This window comes from Protopterus annectens, chromosome 3.part1, assembly GCF_019279795.1.
Source record: "Protopterus annectens isolate FY-2018-M chromosome 3.part1, PAN1.0, whole genome shotgun sequence".
NCBI classification, from domain to species: Eukaryota; Metazoa; Chordata; order Ceratodontiformes; family Protopteridae; genus Protopterus; species Protopterus annectens.
The window spans coordinates 68,847,700-68,864,041 of record NC_056732.1 but is presented as its reverse complement, the minus strand read 5'-3'; the positions used below and the strand labels follow the sequence as shown (position 1 = coordinate 68,864,041).

Sequence of the window (16,342 nt, the reverse complement as noted above, 5' to 3'; positions counted from 1 at the left end):
AAAACAAGCTGTTACTGAAGGGACTTCTAAAATCTCCCTTTTCGGAAGCTATTTCTGGGTCGGAGGCCTCAACCCGTCCTAGAGCCCATAAGAAAACTTTGGATGTTCCTACTAAGGCTAAATCTTCACCTTTGTCCCTGGCTGGGGACTCCCACCGACCAAAACCTAAAAAGGCTAAAGTTTCGGCTCCGGAGCTCTCTGTCAGCCCCAGTGCTTTCGGTGCCTAGACCTTCGGCTCCATTAGTGATTTTGGCTCCGTCTTCTCCTGCAGCCTTCTATATATTGGCACCAAGGGGCTCCTTGGTTAAGACCATTACCACTGTATTGGCATCGACCATTCAGTTGGCGCAGACCTTGACCGTGTCGGCTCTGAGATCTTCTTCGGAACCGATGCCTTTATTGTTAACTCCAGTTTTGTTGGTTCCAGCTTCGCCACCGAAAACCACTTTGGCACCGATCCCTGTGTCGGTGCAGACTATGACCTTGGCACATATGACTTCTTCGGTGCAGACAACAGTAGTCCAGTCTCTCTTGGCGCCATTGTCCTCGGTGTGGTCAGATGAGATAGGCACCGAGTCTGCCTCTTTTGTGGACAGGCCTGTTTCTCCCTCAGTCTCTGTGTGGTCCACTAGAAGCCTTTCCGAACATGATGTGTCGCGTCTTGTGGACCAGGTACTCTTGGCCAGAGGTATCCCACCTCTCAGAAACTATCCTTACTTGAGAGGTGATCAACCATCTCCAAAGACCCCTTCTTATTCTCCTCCTTCATTGCCTTTGAAGTCCATGGGTATAGCACAGTCTTCCCCTTCTGTGTTTCCTTTTATGGATCTCATTAAGGAACTGCAGTTGCCTTTGCGGCAGGAAAGTTTTGCTACGACCCCAGGATGTCAGTTGTGACAAGCACAGTGTGCTGCTCCACAGCCATCCGGGGACTCCGGGTCGGCATGCTGAGCCACTTAGGGGAGGGGTGACCCCTGTCCTAGTCATGTACTTCTCTTTGTGTGGACCAGCCTTCCAACTGATGGAGAAGACTTTTGCTGCTGCTGGCGATTCCGGACTGTCTATACCTCTGCCCTCCTCTGGTACACTGGTTTCACAAGTCGCACCTAGTGGACACCGGGTGCAGGGGCTGCAGGACATATTCCCCTCAGGAATCCCCTTTTCCGCTGTCTTCTCCAGCTTCTCCCACTGAGGAGGTCCACCGGAAAAGTTCAAATAAGAGGAAGCACATGGACTCCACAGTGGAGTCCCTCACCAAAGAGACAGATTTCGATGAGGGGGAAGGATCCCCTCGGTCACCCTTTGAGGTATCTTTTGGTGATATCCTCAACATCCTGAAACAGAGAGGTGACTGACAGTCCTCTAATCCGACCTCTGAGGAATCTGTATTCCTGCAGGCCTTTTGCGCCTGGCCCCCTACCTCCTGGGTTACTCCACCTGCCGATGAACTTATCCAGCTCATCGTGCAGCGTGCTTGGAAGGCTCCTGATACCGTCAAAGCTATTCCCTGGAGGCCAAATAAGATCTTGTCCCCTCCTGCTTCGGATCCCCATTGGTCCACAGGTCTTCCTGTGGATGCTTTGGTGGTGGCGGCCGCAACAAAAAAGGATCTGGCAGCAGAAGAAAGCCATACTGTCCATCCACCTAACAAAGAGTCCCAGGCCCTGGACAGGATAGGGAAGCTCACCTTTGCTTCAACGACCTTTGCTATCAGGTCCCTGAATTATATGGCACATTTTACTAGGCTTCAGAGGGATCTGGTTTCTGAGCTCTCTGAAACCTTGGCTGGTGCCATGTCTGATGAGGTCCGTGACAAAGTGGTCTCTCAGCTGGCCACCATTGAATCTATATCTAACTCCTCTATGCGATTGATATCTCACGCATCAGAAGGAGCAGCTAGAGCAGCGGGCTCAGCTGCAGTTTTGAGACGACACACCTGGATGCGCTTGTGCAACTTCGTGGAACCATTTAAGTCTTCCTTTCTTAATGCCCCCATTTAGGTCTCCTCGTTGTTTGGGCCCAGAGTTAAAAGCACACTGGCCAGATGTGAACAGGATGGTAAGACCCTTTCTGTGTCCATTATTCTTCCCCTCAACGTGCTTTCTCCCGAAACCAAAAGAGTGAGAAGATATGGTTCAAGAAATCTCAGGGTCCTATCCGTGACACACAGACTGAGTTCTCCCCCAGAGGCAGAGGGGGAAACTCGCAGGGAAGACGCTCCTTTCTGGGCAGAGGGGGTCCACGTAACCAGGGTTCCAGGGATTTTTCCCTGGTCAATCCTACCAGCACTCCTGAAGAGTGGCCAGACTCCTTTCCTCTTGGGTGACCGAGGGGATCCTTCCCCCTCATCTAAATCTGTGTATTTGGTGGGGGACTCCTCTTAAGAGTCTATGTGCTTCCTCTTATATGAACTTTTCTGGTGGACCTCCTCAGCGGGAGAAGCTGGAGAAGACAGCGGAAAAGGGGATTCCTGAGGGAATATGTCCTCCGGCCCCTGCACCCGGTTTCCGATTCTTGGGTACAAAGGATTATAACCAGAGGTTATCATGTCCCCTTTGATCTTTGTCCCATCCCTTCAAAAAATCTTCCCGACGTTCCACCCAGTCAAAGGGAAGAAAGCAGCACTAGAGATAGAATAGCAGCTAAGAAAAAGAGTCATCCAAATAATCCCTCCAGACCAGATAGGATCCGGATTCCTCTCCAGACTATTTTTGGTGCCAAAGAAAACCGGGGACTGGAGACCAATTTTGGATCTCAGTGTATTGAACAAGTTTGTGAGAGTACAAAAATTCCGGATGGTCACGATACAGTCTATCCTGCCGCTTTTGGAAAAAAGGCGATTTGATGTGCTCTATAGATCTTCAAGATGCGTACTACCACATAAAGGTGGACAGGCCATCAAGAAGATTTTTGCGCTTCAGTGCAGGAGCCAGTTCAGAGTACTGCCCTTCGGACTCTCTACAGCCCCCAGAGTGTTTACAAAGTGCATGGCAGTTGTCATAGCTCACTTGCGACTTCAGGGATTCCAGGTGTTTCCATACCTAGACGACTGTCTCATTTCCGCCCCCATCAGACATCTACTGGAAAAAGCCTTGGCATACTCTCTCCTTGCTGCTTAAAGGCTAGGCATAACCATAAACTCACAAAAATCCAATATCACCCCATCTCAGTCGACAGAATTCATAGGGGTTATCTTGGACACAAAAAACTGTAGAGCTGCTATTCCAGAGCACAGATTTCTAAGGATAAAGCAACAACTAATTCCAATCCTTTCAAAGGAGAAATCCACAGCTCACTCGGTTCTACAGCTTTTGGGTTCTATGGCAGCCTCCATCACCATTGTTCCCCTGGCCAGGTTTCACATGAGGCTTCTACAATGGCTACTGCTCACCCAATGGTATCCTTTTCAGCATCCTCTTTCAGCCATGATTCGAGTAACCCACAGGCGCAATCAGGATTTAAATGGGTGGATGACCACAGTCTCTCACAATGGTCTCGCCCCTTCTCCCCCCAGCAACCCAAGGCCACAGTAACCACGGACGCCTCCCTGATGGGGTGGGGGGGATATGTCAGGGACAGACAGTCCAAGGCACTTGGTCCAAACTGGAGGCCCAAATGCATATAAATGTTCTAGAGCTGAGGGCAGTGCTTCTGGCGTTGCAAGCATTCCATCCCCTGCTTCCGTCTGGGACAATTGTGATTCAATCAGACAACATGGTGGTTGTCTGGTATATCAACAAGCAAGGTGGAACCAAATCTTACCCCTTTGTCAAGAGGCCATGAGGATATGGCAATGGGTGATGGCTACCAACCATTTTCTTGTAGCAACGCACATTCCTGGGAGTTCCAAAGTGATAGCAGACAGACTCAGCAGGTGCATTCTTCAACCTCACGAGTGGTCCCTGAATCCCTTGATAGCGGCGGAGATCTTCCACTGCTGGGGCCGTCCTTGCTGCAACCTCTTTGCATACCCGACCAACTACAAATGCAGCAACTACTTTGCCCTGATTCCCCCTCCGGGACAGTCACCCAGGGACGCGCTAGTCCACGATTGGCCCTCTGGTCTTCTTTACGCATTTCGACCCTTTCCTCTCATTTCCCAGTTTCTGAAGAAAGCCTGTCGGTTGAAGAGCAAGGTGGTCCTCATAGCACCATGTTGGCCTCGACAGATTTGGTTCCCCTTCCTTTGGCCTCACCTACTAGATTGACCATGGATTCTCCATCCAACCCCGAGGTTGATCTCACATCCACAGAACCTGATTCATCCCAGCTTGAACAGCCTGAAGCTCACGGCTTGGCTACGCCAACTCCCTTGATTGCCAGGCAGAATGATCTTTCTTTACCAGTACGTGATATTCTCATTGCTTCTCATAAGTCTTCTACTAGAATTACTTATCTGAGCAAGTGGAAAAGATTTACCTGTTGGCTGAAAGATAAACAAGTAGACCCATTTTCAGTACCAGTGTAGATAGTACTAGACTATCTGGCCGACCTGTTTCAATCGGGTCTATCGGCCTCCACCATTAGAGTTCATTTGGCTGCAATTTCTAATTTTCATGAGGGTGTCCAAGATTCCACTATTATGTCCCATAAATTGTGCAAGACCTTCATAAAAGGTGTGAATCTTCTGAAGCCACCTTTTAGAGAACCTGTTCAACCATGGGATTTGTCATTAGTTCTACAAGCTCTGACAGTGTCACCTTAAGAACCAGCCTCTTCTTGTGACCTCAAGTATTTGTCATGGAAAACCATGTTTTTGGTTGCCATTACTTCTGCCAGTATTTCTGAGCTTCAAGCTTTATGTATCAAGAGTCCATACTTGATTTTTCATAGAGATAGTGTCTCTAACAACTAATCCATCATTTCTGCATATAGTGATCTCTGAAATGTCCATTAATCAAGCCATTGAATTGCCAGTTTTCTTTCCTAATCATTCAAACAGAGGAGAGTATTGCCTACATACCCTAGATATACACAGGCAAATCCATTTTTATTTAAACAGGACTAAACCTTTTCGTAAATCTGACCAGTTATTTTTGGCCTTTTCTGGACCTAGATTAGGATCTGCTGTTGCTAAGGTCACATTAGCTAGCTAGATGGTTGAAGGACTTTGTGACCTTTATTTATACACAACGTAATATCTCGTTGGCTACTACCATGAAAGCTCATTCAACAAGGTCGGTGGCAACTTTTACTGCCTTCCATGCCAGAGCTTCTTTACATGACATCTGTGCAGCTGCAACTTGGGCTACGCCTCATACCTTCATCAATCATTACAAATTGGATTTGGCCTCCAGGGGAAGAGCATCTTTCGGTTCTATGGTGCTCAGGAATGTCCTTCCATGAGAGCCTCCCAGGAATAGAGGTAGCTGGGGACTCTGTCCCATGTGTAAGGAATGAACGAGGATTAACAATATCAGATAAAGAAGTTATGTCTTACCATAACGTTCAATCTGTATTGTTGATCCTCGTTCAGTCATTATGACCCTCCCTCCTTCCAACTCCTGTGGTTTCTAGTGGCTCTCACCATCTGGTTCTCTTAGGTTATTTGACCAGAGGTAGTCTCTACCTTCTTTGACTTGCAAACTGAATCTGAGGTAACAGGGAGAGGGGGATTGTGGGTAAGAGTTTAGCTCGAGAGTTTGAAGCTGACGCAAGCTTGGAAAAGGGCCGGCTCGGTTCCGGGCTTGGAACCGATACCCATGCGTAATGACTGAACGAGGATCAACAATACAGATGGAACATTATGGTAACACATAACTTCTTTTTGTGCACCATGTCAGGGCTAGCCACTCAGAGGTATAAAAATTGTATGTAGGTGATTTGGTTATGTTGACTGTCTTCAGAAAATGGGCATGGGTATTTGCCTGTGATAAGTGTGTCGTGAACCTGGCCGCCTTCTACCTACACCAGAGATAAATGCTAATGGTGGGAGAGGTCTGTGTGCCCCTGTTAGCTAGTGTGTGTACACCATAAAGCCTAGTAGTCCTAGACTAATAAACTGTTGGCTGTCCATTGTCCAATTGCCTAGTATGGGTTACTTGAGATAGTTTTGGTGTGCAAAAGCTAGACATAAAACTAATTAAACTGCCAAACAATAACTAAAGATCGTTATTCTCAGTATAGGTTCACTGACAGGATGGAGCTTGGAAATGAATGACAATAGTAAGGAAGGGGCTGGATATCCTGTGTATCCAGGAGACAAGGTAGAAGGGCAGTGCTACAAAACCACCTGCCTTGGTTTCCAGACAGTACACCAAAGAGGAGGACAGACTAGAATTGGTGTGGGATTTATGATGAGGGAGTAACTTCAGAAGACAGTGAAAGATGGTATCAGAGCTAATGACAGACTCATGGCAATCAGATTCCAGTGTAAGAATAGGGCAGTATTTATAATCTCAGCCAATGCCTGACAGTTGGATTGTAATAGCTAGGAAAATAGTGCATTTAGGCAGTAGATGAAGGACCTGTCAGATAAAGCAGGACAACATGAGTTGGTGTTGATAATGGGTGACTTGAATGTACATACCGGGGCAGAGAGAATAGGTTATCAGGACTGCCTGGATTCGCATGGGTGGGGGCAGCAGGAATAAAGAAGGTGAGGCCATTCTAGACTTCTTTCTGGCTAATGACTTGATGGTGGTCAACACATGGTTCAGCAAGAGGGCCATTCAGAAGATCACATACAAAAGTGGCCATCATGCAGCTGACGTAGACTTCCTCCTAGTAAGGAAAGGGGGCAGGGATAGAATCAGTGATTGCAAAGTCATCCCCAGAAAAACAGGTTGCCCACAGTATAAATTACTGTTTGCCACAGTTAGCTGCAAGCAATGGTTAGCGAAGGCTGTAAGGTCAGCCAGAGATGAGGCTGAAGACCTGAATGTTGACTGAAGAGAAAGCACAGTAGTTCAAAGGAAATACTGTAAGCTGTAGCACCTGAGGAAAAAGAGGAAATAGAGATGAAAAAGAAAGTCAGCACCTCAAAACAACATTTGTGAAGTCTGTAGAACAGGTATGGGACCAAGCCAGGTATAGAAATAAGGTACACAAGTGGTGGAGTGCAGAAGTCCAAGAAATCATTAAAGAAAGGAGAGTACAGAAAAAGTGAAAGAGAAAAGATTGTGCAGACTAAGAAGGAATACTGGTTGACTAACAAATAGGTGAAGAGAGCAGTTGCAAGAACAAGGCATCAGAGGCACACCAGTTTTTGGAAATCGACTCCATAGATGGCACAAAGAAGCTCTTTGAGACTGCAAGGCAAAGACAGAAATATAAGGAAAATAGTCATCAGACACCCTTCATAAGGGATGCCAGCAACAATCACCAGTCCACGTCCGCAGGACATCAAAGGCAAATGGAAGGAATACTTCCAGTAGCTTTTGAATGAAGAAAACCCCACAGAAGCTGCATTGCTGCAGATGCAGCCTATAATGCAAAAAGAGGACCCACCCCAAAAGAATTAAGAATGGCACTAAGGAAAATGAGGCCAGGGAAAGCAGCAGGTTCTGGAGAGGTTACTGTAGATCTGATAAAAATGTTGGATGAGTTAGGGAAATGGCTTCAGAGAGACTCATAGCAGTATGAAGACCAATGTGTATCCCAGATTATAGGTTCATAGAAGATAACTAAGCTAATGACTTTAGAGCCCTTGCAATCCTAGCTAATATCACCCAATTTTACCCATTATATGGCCCTCTAGGGGCAAGAGGATGGCATGGATTTGTGCCTGTGCATTGACTATCTTACAGATTTACCTTGTCCATAAGGAACATAGGCACTACCCCAGGTCTGAATTTGAAATTCCTCATCCATTGATCCAGATGCCTGGGAAGGGCTTTGCTTAATGTGAATAGGAAGCCTGTTCCAAAGAAGGAGCAATTTCTGAGGCACATGTCTGTCTGTCCAGCATGTTTTGTTTGAGTTGCTAAGTTTAGATGCCTATATCGGTGACTGTTTTGCAGACTGACTTGCAGATGTGTAGCAACTCCATCAGGGCTAGATTTGTGAGTCCCTTGTAAGTCAGGCATAGGTCACCCCTTAATTGTTGGTAGGAAACAGTAAGGGGATAAGGCTTTTAGTCTGTCCGCATATTTAATGTTGTTACACCCTGTATTTTTTTGTGAGGGACCTCCAAGATTGCTCCAGCTGCTGTAAGTACCTAGTCAAGTATATACCAAATGGAGCACTGCACTTGATTATTGGTCTAATGGGGGCTGAGTACACCCGGACTGTAGTTTCCTTGGATCTGGATGCCATATCTTTATTTATAAGTTGTGCCACATAAAAGTGTTTCCTCACCACTGTGGACACATAGTCAAATATCTATCTGTGTACCTATATCTCTCACCTCTGAGTCTACTGTTAAAATTAAAGTGGTACTACACTATTCAGGTAGTCTATACCTTTATTCAATGAAGACATTGAAACAGTTCTGCTGTTACGACATTTGTTTTACTGCATACGAAGTTGATATTTAGTTTAACAGTGAAAGGTAAAACATCAAAACTTACTTTAGCTTAGAATAATCAAAGTCTGTCATATAAAACAAAAAGTCCCAATCTTTATAGTGTCTTTTCTGCCTGCATCAGCAGTTTTGGAGATTTGCCAGAATAATATGTCTTTCCTCTCAAGCTGGTCTGTTGACATTTTGTTTTCCATATCTTAAACATTTTGTTTCTGAAGAATAACTCCTTTTGTCCTTGGCCTATCTTGCGTATCATATTGACGAGACACAGCTGCATACAAAAGTTCGTCTTGGCCTACTTGTAGATAATACATTTCACAAGCTGCACAGTTTGTAAGAGATAAACTATTTTGCTTCTGATTCTTACTAACAGTAAATGCCAAGCTATATGCTTTTGCCAAGTCAGTTAACTGCGTGCACTATTCATACTGAAATGCAGGACATTTATTTTACATTTTCGGAAAAAAAACACTGAAATCCATTTTAACCCTCACATCTACTCTAATATTTTTGCTACTTGTGTAATTTGCACAGGTGTTTGACTTTGCAAAGGGTATTATAATGCATTGTTTTGCATTTAGTTTTAGGCCATGGTTCTGGCACCAATCATTTGTCTGATCTAGACCTTCCGGAAGGATATCTACATCATTGTGGGATTCAGTGATTGTCCCCAGCTTGCAGTTGCCTGCAAACATTCATCCAGAGGTCTTCTACATTGACTTCAGAGAAGTATATTCTGAACAGGAGTGGTCCCAGTACTGAGACCTGTGGCACACCACTTTTGATTGGCCTCTTGCTGGATCTGGATTCACCCACGTTAACCACATGTGTCCTGTCTGTGAGCCAATGGCTATACATCTGGTGACATATGGATTTATGTCCAGTTTTGTGAATTTATTTGTAATACCAGGTGGGGAGTTGTGTCAAATGTCTTGGCCAGGTCAAGGTAGGTGGTACATACAGTAAACTGTCAGTTAACCAAAACTCAAGCAACCATAAAAAATCGAAGAAATACAATACAGTGTGAACAATTCAGTTTTTCATGTGTTGCACTTTTTGATGTTCTTCGTGTTTCACTGTTGCAGTCATCACCTTTGGGTTATCTGCTTGCAGTAGCCCTCATTTGGCCTAATTAACAAAGTATTGGGTCCTGCGTCAGTTGCTGTCTCTTCTTCCATGACGTAAGGTAGTCAGGGGTATAAAACATGCAGCTGACACCATTACATCAGTCTTTCTTGCCGTGTGGTGCCCGAAACAGAAGCAGTTCACAAGTCCCAGTCGGCCGACTCCTGAAATTTTTATTTTCGAGTTTCAGAACTGAAGTCTTCAACTTAAAGCTAAGTACCCCGTTGGGGAAACTTTTTCTTGCTCTAAACCGATGTCAGTAAAAGTAAATAATTGCATTTCTTGTGGAAAACAAATACCTCATAAAGATTTTTATTCATACTGTATTCCTTGCCTAGGCCCTGACCACGCTGTACCTCACTGTCGGTTTTGTGCCTTATTTAAACAACAAACTATCCGTCGTCAGTATATTTTCGCTTCTAAATATTTTGGTGCTCGGTTCAATTATCCAGATATGTCTTCAGTAAGCCATCTGACTACCAACATTCCGAAAAAACGCAAAGATAAAGACAGAGACATGCCGCAGAGGTCCAAAGCTGCTGACGACACTTCTCCTAAGCCAGTCGCCAGTTCAACAGTACTCAGTGAGGCGCTTTTGTGGCCCCTGATACCCGCTACTTCAGATTCGCAGGCCTCTACTGAGACCCATTCGGAGTCCGGTATGCCGTGAGATGCTTCAACTGTGGAACTTGCAGATGTCTCTACCTTGGATGGGTCCGGAGCCGCTGTGCAGGCACCAGCTTCTGAGATTGTATTCAAGCCTACTGACTTGCATATTAAACCAACGCCATCTTCTTCTTCAAGGCCTGAAAGTCTAACCATGCCTAGAAAACAGTCGCCCAGACTACATGGTGAGGCCTCTATGCCTAAAAAACAAATAAGAATGGCTGAAGACCTTATTACTTTAATCAGGGGAAGCCAACCTTCCCCTCTAAGAGACCTAGGACTAAGTTTGCTTATGATACTTCTGACCAGGATTCTGAAATTTCTGTTTCCTCTGATGACCAGGCTGTACCCTTATCTACCTATGAGGATTCTGATGAGGAGGAATCTATTCCCTCTGCTTCCCCCCCCCCAGAGGATTTCTCTTTTGATGAAACCTTGCATACTCTTAGGGAGCATTTTCGTTGGGAAAGTCAGGATTTCTCTGATTCTAAAAAGAGGCTTAGGGATTTCTTACTCCTGCCCCAGCACAGGCCTTTAGCTATCCCTCCTGTCCTAGACATTGTTGATGATGCCTTTTCGGAATCTAGCTTGGCCCCTGACTCTTTACCTCCTGCTCCCAGAAAACCTGATAGATATTACAGGGTTCCTGACTCTCACAGGTTCCTTTTCAAAAATCCTACTGTGGATCCTGAGACCATTTCACAGGGACTCAAGGGCATTAAAGCTACTACTGCCAAAAATCCTACCCCATCTGATAGAGACTGCAGGGTGCAGGATAGATGAGGTAAAAAGGTAAACGCTTCTGCAACCTTGGCCATTAGGGCCTTAAACTGCCAGTTTCATATGTTAAAGTATCAGCAGCATAATTATTGGATTGCTTAAACAGAAAATGATGTTGATTCCTGATTGCTCTGAAAATAAGAATTTACAGGATTTAATGCATTCTGCTGAACAGGTTGGAACACATACTTTGCACTGTGGTTTTGATTCATTAGAGGCATCTTGCAGGGCTGCTGTCACTGGGTCTGCACTTAGAAGGCATGCTTGGCTTAAGGAGCAATCCTTGCCAGATCATGTTAAAGCTAAATTACTGGATGCTCCCTTAAATCAGGACCACCTGTTTGGCAACAAGGCAGAAGAAGTTCTCAAAAAGATGGAGGAAAAAGCCAAATCTATGCAAACTGTTAAAGATTTCTTACAAGTGCAACCTCCAACATTTAGTAGGCATTGGCCTTCTATGAATTGGTCCTTTCCTGCTTCTTCCAGGCCTTCTCTGTCCAAACCCAGATCCAGCAGAGCACGCAGGCTTCAGTCCCAGCGTACGCACAGGACTAAGCAGGGGGGGCACTTCCAAATCTGGGAGTAGTAAAACTCGTCCCTTTGGTAAACTGTTTCAATGACTTAACTTTAAAACTTCCAAGCACTTCTCAACTGACTGCCCCTTTGAGTGGAAAGATTGCTCTCCATGCAAAAAACTGGGAACTCATTACCCAGGACAAATGGGTTTTAAATATAGTTTCCCCAAGGATACAGTTTTCACTTCCACACGTTACCAACCCCAAACGGTTGACCAGACCTACCCCCAAATCAGTGGGCACAGGCTCAAAAGCAGGTACTCTCTCTCTTAAGCATAAAGGCTATTCAAACTGTACCAGAAGAGGAACAGGGACAAGGTTTCTACTCAAGACTTTTTTCCTGGTACCCAGAAAAGGCATTTCATGGCGTCCTATCCTGGACCTGTCTACTTTAAACACCTTTTTGGTGATTCCAAAATTCAAGATGCTAACTCTTCACCAGTTGCTTCCTATGCTAGGCAAAGATGCCTGGTTGGCAACACTCGATGTAAAGGAAGCATACCTGCACATCCCAATCAGGGAATCTTGCAGAAGATACCTACGCTTCAAAGCAGACTGCAAGCACTATCAGTTCTCTGCACTGCCCTTTTGCTTATCTACTGCGCCCAGGTTATTCACAAAGTGCCTAGCTCCAGTCATTGTATTTTGTAGGCAAAGAAATATTCATATATACCCATACCTGGACGATTGTCTAATTCAGGCAGAAAGCCAGGACATACTTTTGAATCATCTCGTGTTTGTACAACTTGTGTGGGTTGCACCATCAACAAAAATAAATCTCACCTGGTACCCTGCCCAACAGATTGTATTCCTGGGAGCAAGCTTGAACACAACTTCCCAGATGGCTTTCCTCACACCAGAGAAACAAACTCATTTGACAAACTGCTTCAAACTAGTGGCCACAGAAACCCTGCTATCTGCAAGGCAAATACTGCAAGCCTTGGGGTTCATGGCTTCCTGCATTCTTCTAATTCCATATGCAACAATGCATATGAGGAAACTACAATGGTATCTAAAAAGCCTATTGTGTCAACATTCTCAGGATCTAGAAGCAATGATTCCTATCATACCTTGCCTACGGTTAGAGTTCCTTTGGTGGGCAGAGGCCTGCCATCAAAACAAGGGACTACCATTCACTCTACCCCCTGCCTCCCAAACCCTAACACCAGACGCATCAGTCTATGCAGGGGGGGGGGCTCACCTGGCAGGGAAGTGCATTCAGGACAAATGGAACCCAACTCAAATGCACCTGCATATCAATCAAAAAGAAATGTTAGCTGTACAGAATGCTGTGACAGCCTTCAAGGACCACATTCTTCCAGGACAATTAATGGTAAAGACGGACAACACCACTGTTATGTTGTACATAAACGAGCAGGGGGGGTACCCATTCTTACCCCCTCTGCAGGCTAGCCATAGCACTGTGGAACACAGCCTTGAGCTACTAAGTGCATCTACAAACTCAATTCCTGCCGTGAAAGCTAAATACACTGGCAGACAGGCTAAGCAGAAACCTCATGCACCCACACGAGTGGAAACTGGAGCCACAGACTTTCAACATGTTGACAAACAAATGGGGGAGCCCGGATATAGTCCTGTTTGCCTCCCCCCAGAACTACCAGTTAGACAAATTTTGCACAAGGACTCCCACAAACAAGCTTGGAAAGTGGATGCTCTGTCCTTCAGTTGGAAAAACCTACCAGTTTATGCCTTTCCTCCTCTGCCTCTCCTCTACAAAGTACTACTAAAGATCAAACAGGACAAACCAAGGGCAATATTGATTGCACCAGACTAGCCACACCAACACTGGTACCCTTTCTTGCGCAGTGTGTCACTGTTGGCCCCATGGCACCTGCCTCAGACCCCTACCCTGTTGTCTCAGCAGGAGAAACAAATTCTGCACCCTCAGCTTCAAACGTTGAACCTAGCAGCCTGGCTAATTACCTAATCTCTCCTTTACCATCCCTCAGTAAACCAGTGATGGATATCATTTTAGAGGCAAGGAGGCCTAGTACTAGAAAATCTTATGCTGAAAAATGGAAAAGATTCTGTGCCTGGAACCAGTCTCTAGGGATGAGCACAGCAGCACCCAACTTAACTCAGATTCTACAGTACTTAACTGAGATGCTTCACAAGGGCCTTTCTTTTTCCTCCATCAAAATTCTCGCCTCAGCCATTTCAACTCATTATAACACAGAACATCCCCTCTTCTCTCATCCACTGCTCAAGCAGTTCCTCAGAGGGGCCAGAAATTTAAGACCACCCAGGAGAGCCCCAACCCCTGCCTGGGACCTTAACTTTGTATTGGAGAAACTCACTCTTCCTCCTTTCGAGCCAGCTGTTACTGCAGATTTAAAATTCCTTTCTTGGAAAACAGCCTTCCTTTTAGCAATCACTTCAGCAAGGAGGGTATCTGAATTGCAAGCCCTTATGGCAGTGGAGCCTTTCATCATCTTTCATGCGGACAGGGTGTCCCTCAGAACCAACCCCTCCTTCATGCCTAAGGTGGTATCCAGTGTGGCTCTTAATCAGTCCATCCATTTGTCAACCTTCTTTCCTAACCCACAGAACAAGGGGGAGCGGATACTGCACTCCGTAGATGTGCACAGACAGCTTAGATTTTACTTGGACAGGACTAAACCTCAAAGGAAATCTGAACATCTGCTGGTGGCTTTTGCTGCAGGGGCAGAGGGGAAGGCTATTTCAAAGCAAACCATTTCTAAATGGGTAGGCCATTGCATTCATTTCTGCTATAAGCACCATGGAAAACCTATCCCACAGGGGATCAGACCCCTTCAACCAGGGCTGCATCTACCTCTACAGCCTTTCTCAGAGGTGTCCCTACTGGGGACATCCTAGAAGCTGCTACCTGGAGTTCTGTACATACTTTCACCAAGCATTACCATTTGCCAATTTTCTCTAAATCCAGAGCTGGATTTGCCACTGCAGTCTTGCAGGGCCTTATAGTTGGTCATAATGCTATCTAAATTCCTCCTCCTGTCCTTAGCTTTGGGAATCTACCCAAATGTGATGACTGCAACAGTGAAACACGAAGAACATAGTACAGTTGTGTACACTTACCATAAATGTAGATATTCGAGTGTATTCACTGTTGCAGTCCTGGTTACCCTCCCTCCAGCCCCCTGACTTTTCTTGGCTATAACTCTGCTCTCCTTTACTATGCTTAAAAGCTTTTTGGTGTATTTGCTTTTTTTATTGGAGGTATATCCTTGTATATATTTATATTTATTTTATTGCTTCCCATTATGGGGGCACCTGACATCTGGGGCAAGGAAAACTGATGTAATGACGTCGGCTGCATGTTTTATACCCCTGATTACCTGACGTCATGGAAGAAGAGACAGCAACCGACGCAGGACCCAAGACTTTGTTAATCAGGCCGACTGAGGGCTACTGCAAGCAGATAACCCAAATGTGATGACTGCAACAGTGAATACACTTGAACATCTACATTTATGGTAAGTTACACAACTGTACTTTTCCCCCCACAGAAACATACCTTACGTTTTTAGAGTTTTGGAGTTTTAAACAGGAAGATACAAATAAATTCCCTCTCTCCCCAATGTGAGAACAGGTCAAACCAAGCAAGTCAAATCACTAAAATGTCAACACTCGCTCGTCAGTTTGCATCAGATTGCACATTCTCTCTCTGATATCTCTCTCTCTCTCACACATACATACACACACACACACACACACAAGAGTCTCTTCAGCTTTCATACATGCATTCACTCACTCTTTCTCTCTCCTATCTCTCTCACACACACACACACACTCTTCAGCTTTCATACATCTCTCCGATCTCTCACACACAGTCGCTTCTGCTTTCATACATGCAGTCACACTCTCTCTCTTCATTTCATTCAATTCAAATCCACTCAGCATGCCACTGAAAACTGTTGTGCGTGCCCCCACCTTCTTGCAGACATATAAGTTTAAAATATTATTATTCCAACAAGGCTTTTAATTACTGTATTTCAATATTAAAATCAAATCAATACAGTATTTATGGTATGGTATAATATAGGTTACAGTATTTGTCAGGTCTGTTTTTAATAGTAACTCTCAAGCAGCCAGAAACTACACTTATCTGGCATCTACCAATCCCCATGGGTGCCAGTTAACTGAGAGTTTACTGTACTGTTTTACCCTCATCCATGTCTTAAGTGACTTTCTCAATGAAATCCACAGGATTCAGTAGGAATCAACAAAGCTGAATTGAGTTGGGCCCAGTGTTTGGAGGTCTCCTATGTCATTATTTATCCGGTCCATTATTATTCTTTCCATGGCCTTACATATAAGACTAGTCAAACTTATGGGTCTGTAATTTCTTGGGTCATTAGATGGTTCCCTTTATGCAGAGGGATGACTGTTGCTATTCCCCACTCTGTCGGGACAAAGCCAGTCCAGAGGCTGTGGTTAAATAGAAATCCTAATGAGCTTGATAAGTCCTGATTTAAGCTCTTTATTTTTATTTTTTTTTTTTTTTAAGAGGGAACCTGGTATATTGTCAGGCCCCATTGAAGCTGTGTTTTTAGCTTTAGAGAGTACAGAGGCAACGTGTTCTTTGGTGATGAATGGTAGAGTGTATTTTTTGGGAGAGAACTGGGGGTGATGGGGAGGTGAAATTTGAGATTAATTTGTTGGCCAGCAGATTTACAATGCCTTCCGTCTGATTATAGGTGATGCCATTTACAACTAATTCTGCACA

The 16,342-nt window shown here is 44.9% G+C and overlaps 1 protein-coding gene across 3 annotated transcripts in view; it reads left to right on the top strand.

The window, feature by feature from the left end:
• NTAQ1 (N-terminal glutamine amidase 1) overlaps window positions 1-16,342 on the top strand; it is an 868,727-nt gene that overhangs the window by 264,933 nt on the left and 587,452 nt on the right. The window lies entirely within an intron of this gene.